Genomic DNA, 8487 nt, shown 5'->3' with positions numbered 1-8487 from the left:
TTTTTCTTTCATTCTCGTATTTATGACCCATTCAACCGGTCGCACGTCAAATAAACATTACAGTGGGCTTAAGAGGTTGTTAATGGAGGATATTCAATCACTACTGTTGATATTGACATTTGGACATCCTCATTAGACCGCTGTGCACTTGCAAAAGCAAATAACAATGGAGACTCTGGTTATAGCAGGGGACCATCCAATGCCAAAGTGAAGGCATGGACTCTGGGTCTAATAGAACTTAGAATGTATCTTGTGCGTACCTTTCACTTTAGGTAAGGCTCTTATTTATAGCTTTTTCATGCCGATAACGTATACGTCAATATCATTGTATGGTAGATGCATATTGCGGAAGGAGTCTTCTTTCGAACATGTCATAGTTATCTTCCCGAGATCCTCTCGATAAGATCTCCAAGTGGTCGGGGTCCGAGGAGATCAAAGTATATGACCGAGGACAACCTACAGGTTGGCTGGGTCGAGGTCTTATAGATAGAACTATACTATCGATCGTGGTCAATTCTCTGCTTTGAGGCAGATTGGGTCAACACTCATGGTCGTTTATTGGTTGCGTGGTCGTTCTTTGGTCAAGATAGTGAGACATTAGCCAGGGCCGAGGTCACTGCTTGTGATATGCACTTGAGTTTGTTTACAGAGGTCATCCTCAACAGTCGAGGCCAAGCTACCTTCTTTTGAACACTCTTTATTCTCCCTCATCGAGTTGTTTGGTCAGTCCATTTTTACTCATAACAATAGCCCCTACTTCCAAGTGTTCTTTGTAATCTTGAGAAATAAGTTGATGTTGACTGACACATATACAATGCCTTGTGCTAGAGAGTTAGAAAGGATGGTAAGTCGGGCTTATTTTTCATCATTGCGCAATAAGGGAAGACGATTAGCACGTAGATCAAGGAGGATCCAACAGTGATTGCGGCGAGGTGCTCGAGGAGGTGTGCTCTGAAACGGTGCCTCCTCGGTCCTCAACGTATAAGGAGTTCCAAAGAGGATCACATGTCTCCTCCCTATACGTTGAGGACCGAAGAGGCACTGTTTCAGAGCACTCCTCCTCAAGCACCTCGTTGCAATCACCGTTAGATCCTCCTTGATCTACGTGCTAACCGCCTCCCCCTCTTCCGCAATGATGATGAATAAGCTCGACCTACCATCCTCTCTAATTCTCTAGCGCAGGGCATTGTATATGTGTCGATATACATCAACTTACTTCTCGAGCTTATAAAGAATGCTCGAATGTAAGAGGGATACTGTTATGGGTAAAAATGGACTGATCAAACAACTGGATGAGGGAGAACAAAGAGCGTTCAAAAGAAGGTAGCTCGGCCTCGACTGTTGAGGATGACCTCTGCAAACAAACTGAAGTACCTATCACAAGCACTGACCTTGGCCCATGGCTGGTGTCTCACTATCGTGTCCAAAGAACGGCCATGCAACCAGCAAACAACCATGAGTGTTGACCCATCTTGCCTCGAAGTAGAGCATTGACCATGATCGACAATATAGCTCCATCTATAAGACCTCGACCCAGCTGACTTGGAGGTCATCCTCAATCTTCTACTCTGATCTCCTTGGACCCCGACCACTAGGAGATCTTATCGAGAGAATCTCTTCGATATCCTCGGCGAGGATCTCGAGAACTACGACACGTTCGGAAGAAGACTTATTCCGTAGTATGCATATACCATACAAAGGTATTGTTGTATACCTTATTAACATCAAAAGACTATAAATAAGAGCCTTACCTAGGGTGAAACTTACGGTGAAAGGTACGCACAAAAATACATCCTAAGTTCTACTGGACTAGGGGCGCAGCTTTCTAGTGAGGACATCCATATCTCAACATCAGCAACTACTATTTTATTTTGGCATGGTGTGATCCGCCTTTGGTTTAAATTTGCCTTATTTTGGTATAACATGTTAAAATGATATTAAAAAAATAAAAGAATAGCAAATATAAAATATATACATCCCGGTGGGTCCATAGACCACGGACATGGCAGCGTCACTGGCCAAACCGCGTGGGGTTCAATGAGCGTCTTCGTCCACCGACAAGGTTGGATGGCTTTTATCCAAGCCGTCAATCCTCATCAGTCCAAACCAAAGGTTCCATGGGTTTTATCCCAAGTTGTCCATCCATTTTGACATATATTTTTAGGTTATGAGACTAAAAATAGGGAAACGGATTGGCTACTCCCCCTGGCACCAGCCCCGTGGCTGATGGCTGGTGCTCTGTGGGACCTACCATGATGTATGTGTTTCATCCATTCCGTCCATCCATTTTTACAGGTCATTTTAGGGTTTAGCCCAGAAATGAGACGGATATAAATCTCAGGTAAAGCACAAAACAGGAAAAAAAAAATAGTGATTGGATATCCATCATTAAAATCCTCCTAACGCCCACTGTACTGTCTATTTGACATCCAATATATTGATTAGGTCATACAGGCCCAGATGAAGGGAAAAAACAAAGATCATCTTGTTCCAAAACTTTTATGGCCCCTAAAATTTTTTTAATGGTCTACGCTCATTCAACAGTGTTTCCTGTAATGTGGTTCACTTGAGATTGGGATAGAACTAATTTTTGGTCTCATACCATAAAATGATCTGGAAAAATAGATGGACGGCATGGATGAAACACATACATCATGATAGGGCCCACAGAACACCGACCATCAGCCATTGGCTGGTGGCAGGGGGAGTAGCCAATCCGTTTCCTAAAAGTAGGCAGAAAAAAAGTTCAAGTGCACCGCACAGTGTGTATTTGATCGTTAAAACTTTTTGAGAGCTGAAGAAGTTTTGATCAATCTGATATTTTTTTTTTCTCTTCATCTGGGCCTATGCAACCTTATGAACGGATTGGATGGCAAATAAACAGCCCAGTGGGCTCATGAAGGTTTCAACGGTGGTCATTATAAATGATCTTTCTTCCTTTGGTGTGGTCCATTTGAATCTAGGATATACCTCATTTTTTGTGAAATGCCGTAAAATGATCCATAAAAATCGATAGACAGTGTGGATAAAACATATACATCACAATGGATCCACAGATCTCCAGGCAGGACCGAGTCTGTCCTAGCAGGTGAGAACGGAATCCGGTCCATGAAGGAATGAATACGTTGCGGGCGGGGACCGCGGAATCCGCGTCCATCTTTTATCTGAAACCCCATCCATATACTGCGCTGCCGTATTAGGAGCCATCCATAGCATCGGTACCGTTGTAAATGAGTCATTCCTCTAAAATATCGCTCAAGGAACAATTTTAACCATCTAATTGTCTGTTATCAAGATGAATGGTTAAGATAAAATGGTGTGGGGCAAAAATGTGGATGCTGAAGTTAAAGGTAAATAGTGCAGCTCTGTCTTATGCATGTTTGTCATTTATGGTAAGGCCCATCGCATGAACGGTTTGGATCATTTAAAGATGATGCCAGATCTAAGGCATCAACTACTCGCGTGTATATTATACAACATGTGGATCCTTACTCTTGCTCCGGTGGTAGACTCTCAGGAGTTCAACACTCGGTCACGGGTTCGAGTATCCATAGGGGGTGAAATCCCACTAAGGCAAACTCCGTGATGTCTGTGTCTTGTCACGCTGGCGACAGAAGTTTTAGATTAAGCTTGTATTGGTGTTTTCCTTTCATCCATATACGCTATTATCCCATTGTTTCATGTGGTGGAGTTTACTTGGGCTTTGAATTTTCTTCAATGTCTGGCTCATACCATTAAATGGATAGCACATACATCAAACGGTGCCCCTCCACAGAGTATTCAGTACGCAATCCGCGTCGTCTGAGTTCTGTTAACGCCACGCATGCGCATTACGTAGTTGCTGCTCCACGTACGAACGTGACAAGCATCGTTGAAATCCAAGCAGCATGCTTAACGGGGGCCACTTTTCGTTAAAATGTGATAGTTACATAACGTAGTTGCTGCTCTACGTACGAACGTGACAACTGTCTTTGAAATCCAAGCAGTATGTTTAACCGGTCACTTTTCATTAATACCATAGTTACTGTTATAGGTTAAAATGGGTTTCCCAGATAATCTGGAGTAGAAGAGTGCGTGGCGCAAGTAACGGAAGTCAGGTAACAGCTTGGTCCGTTGCCATCGGCTGAACTCTTATTCCAGCCGAGCATCGACCAGTATTAAAAGGACATAAAGCATGAGAGAGGAATCAGATCGATTTTTGCAGTCGAGCATTACTTTCAAGATCAGCCCAAGGACAAACAGCTAGTGACCAATGACTGTGTACTGACTCGACCTTAAGGGTGATTTTCGACCACGATTAGTGATTTTGCTCGGTGCATGGGACCTCGACCAACATGACTTCGAGGTCACCTTTGGTCATCGAAGGTCGACCACGGACCTCGACCACTTCACCTGTGAGGTCAGACTCGGTCATTAATCTTCAACTCCTCGGAGGCTGACCACTTGGAGATGTTGTTAAAGTAAGATTTCCCGGGATCCTTGCCTAAGATCTTGGAAAGATAATGACAATATATCAGGAAGAAGATCCCTTTTATGATACACACATGGCAAGTGGGGAAGCTTTCTATCTACGTAATTGGCACCGAAGCTATAAATAGAGACCTCACCTACAATGAGAGGTATACACCAAAAACCCTAACTCAACTAGACCCAAATCCCCTGTTCTAACTAAAGCATCAAAGGGTTCCTCTGCCATAGCTAGGGTCTCCATTGTTGATTGGTTTTTGCAGGTACTCAACGGATTTAATAAGGACAACTAGATTTCAGCATCAACAGTTTGACGCCGTCTATAGAAACGACAAGTAAAGCCATTCCTGTTTCATTTAATATCTCTAACTACTCCACCATGGCGAAAGGCCGAAAGAAGACCTTAGCTGCCATTACAGCGCCTGCACCAGCTTCAATCGATCTTTCTATCAACATTCGAAATCCATCCTCTCAGCATCAGGCGGGTTCCACCCCCACAGTGCCTACGCCTAGATCCCGTAGCCGGGGTGGTCAACTCATCTCTCTGGAAAATCAGGTTGAGGCCTTAAATGGCAACACGAACTGACTAATGCAAATCCTGAAGAGACAAAATCCACCTCTCGGCCACGAGGCAGAGGCCGGTGCTGCCATCGACCAGTCCCGATCTCCATGCATCCCCCAGAACCCTTACAGAGTAATAATACAAGTGGGGCAGCATAACCACACGCCTACTCAGACTGCGAGTTCTACCGAGCTCGACGACTTCGATTTGCATCATACGCTGGAGAACAGGAGACGTGAGAAAGCCCCCAAGGTGATAGGAGAAAACAAAGTCTCCTGGGAGACTGAATTTAAAGAATTATATGATCAGATTGGTGATATTCGTCAAACCTACCGCGCACAAGTCTGGACCTCCATCGATGCCATGCCAGAAGAAACAAAACCACCTTTCACCGATGACATAATGAAAGCTCAACTCCCTCTTAGGTTTTGGATGCCACATATCGCCCCCTACTCCGAGTCCAGTGATTCGGCCAAGCACCTTGAATCCTTTAGGGCGTAGATGAAGCTTTATGGTGCTTCAACCTCGGTAATGTGCATAGCATTCTCCCTGACCTTATTAGGAGCAACGCGAAAGTTGTATCGACAACTGAAGCCAAAGTCTATCAGTTCTTTCACGCAACTCAGCAAGAGCTTCATTACGCAGTTCATTAGAGGGAAAGACAGGCGGAAGCCAATGACACACCTCCTTACTATTACTCAAAAGGAGGACGAGCTACTGAAAAATTATATCATACACTTCAACTAAGAAGCAATGCAAGTAGAAGGTTATTCAAATCAAATAACCATGGCCGCCATGATATCCGGCTTAAAGGAGGGCATATTTCTCTTCTTGTTAGGCAAGAATCCTCCAACAACATTGGCTGATCTTCTCAATTGAGCACATAAAGACTCCAATGCCGAGGAACTTTTCAGCTTGCGGAAAGCCACCCAAAGCGCCAGGAGCTCTGCTAAAGACAAGAAGCACAAGGAGGAACAACCCTCAACGGTCAACAATAAGAAGAGAAGTGACAATGACCCGAGCAAAGGTCAACGCCTGAACCGATGATTGGAGAGCCGATTCTGCTCCTACACTCCCTTGAACACTATACCTGAGTAAGTCCTCATAAAAGTTTGTGACAAAAGGATATTAAAATTGCCCAACAGGATGAGAACTGATGGCAAAAAGCGAGACAAGTGAAAGTACTTTCACTTCCACCGTGACCACGACCACACTACTAGTCACTGTTTCGACCTCAAGGAAGAGATTGAAGCCCTCATCCACAATGGGCATCTATGAGAGTATGTCAACAAAAGGAGGAAAGATTGACTAGATCAGAGGAATGGGCAACAAGGCAACGAGAATGACAATAAAGCTATAGGAGAAATTCTCACCATATTCGACGGGCCTGTGGGAGGAGGAGATTTAAACAAAGCCCATGTCCAAAGTATTAGTAGCAGTGGCCTGGAACACTACATCAATCTCACAAGCAAGGCTCATAAGGAACAAAAATTACTCCTTTATAGCCTAACATTCACTGAGAAAGATGCTCAAGGAATCCACCACCCTCACGACGATGCTCTTGTCATGACGATGACAGTGGCAAATCACAAGGTGTACTGGATCCTACTGGATACTGGCAGCTCGATCGATATCCTCTACGCCCATTATACCATCCTGAAATTTTCGCGGCTTGAGTATATACTCGTGCTTGAGAATTCTGAGTGTTAATAATGAATAAATTGGATGCCCTAAAAATCGCATCATATATATATATATATATTCATTTTGATCATATCCAGTTACATTCATGAAGGTAACCATTCACAAGAATAAAATTGACTATATTTATTATTTCATTAGAGTAAAAGAATTCAACAAACTATCAAATATCCTCTCAATGAGAGCTTATTACATTGTTGAGTTCGTAGCAAAAATATAAAACTAAATCATAAAACTATCTTTTTATTTATTCAATATAATCTTCCATATGTAGATGGTTCTCTAGGTCTTCAATCTATACGTCATCTGCATCATCTGTACAGTTGGAGATGGTCAACGCCCTACTCATAGTGATGTTTATCCTTTAAGATTAATAATAATTCAAGAGATTTATAAAAGTAATGTGAGGGTTCTGATATATCCCGTACTTCACCACTATGAGAGGTATCAACATGTGCAACCAATATATATAAGAATGCATACCTAGCAGAGTATGTGCAGCTCATCATACATAGTGATCATCACAATGTAGAATATAATTAATAGAAAACCCGACTCACCCCGCATCCCATAACTACGGAGATTCACCAGCGTGTCCAATGTTAATGTGGATTTATGCGAACATCTCAAGGCGACACAACAACGTGATTGAGGGATTTACGTAACACAATGTGTTCATGGAGTGACTATTTGCGACATCAAATCCTGAGAAGTGATGTAACACATATAGCGATTTACTTACATCGATTGTGCACCACGCCAACCAACCTAAGGAATTACGTGTCGACCAAGAGGGCCGTTACCCGTAACGCATTACGTCCACGATAAATATTAAGTTATTAGTTATGATACCTTTAACACATTACTTGCATTGATAGAGAGATAATTCAAATTATGAGGATTTTAGAATACTAAGACACATACCCAAGCCATAAAGGTAATAGCACAAGGCTAACAAAATAAAGAGGATAGAAGCAATGGCCAACTTAACAAAGAGGAGAGTAGCAATGGCCAACTTAACAAAGAGGAGAGTAGCAAGGGCCAACTCAACAAAAAGAAGAGTGGCAATGGCCAACTCAACAAAGAGGGGAGCAGCAATGGCCAACCCAATAAAGAGAAGAGTAACAAGGGCTAACTCAACAAAATTGGTAAAGGTAAGGGCAAGACTTGTATCCATCGCCCCACATAAATTCATAAAGATCACTCGTAATTAACATCACACCATAATCCCAAGGGTAAATAATCGTTGATGATAAATTAAACAACTGTAGAGAGAAAATCATGAGAATAGGTAAAAGGTAAGATAATTCATATCAACGTAAATCAAAGTAAGCTTAAAGGAAAAACTCTCACCTCTAGTGTTGTCCCTTCCTTGAACGTGGATATGTGTTGAAGGATTTGGCCTTTAATCTAGTATTTAAGAATTTGGATGGTTAGATTTGATTTAGACTAATTGATCTCTTTGGTTCGATTTCTAGGTCGGAGCATTGGGAGAGGAAGGATTAAAGAGTATGAGAGGGAGAAGGTTGGACGTGGGTATACTTGACGTTTCGACTAGCCACTCAGCGTGTTGTTTAGCTCGGATTTTCTCCCTACTATGAATCTATCTTCCTCTCTCTTTCTTTTCTTTTCTTTTCTTTCCCTTTCTTTTTCTTTTCTTTTCCTTCTTTCCCTTTCTCTTTCTTTTTCATTTTCTTCCTCCTTAGGCTAGAACATCCAGTAGTACCCCCAAGTAGAAATCATTAAGTTATGTTTAC

This window comes from Magnolia sinica, chromosome 3 (assembly GCF_029962835.1).
Source record: "Magnolia sinica isolate HGM2019 chromosome 3, MsV1, whole genome shotgun sequence".
In the NCBI taxonomy this organism is placed as follows: Eukaryota; Viridiplantae; Streptophyta; class Magnoliopsida; order Magnoliales; family Magnoliaceae; genus Magnolia; species Magnolia sinica.
The sequence above is the reverse complement of the archived record's forward strand: the minus strand, read 5'-3'. Positions refer to the sequence as shown.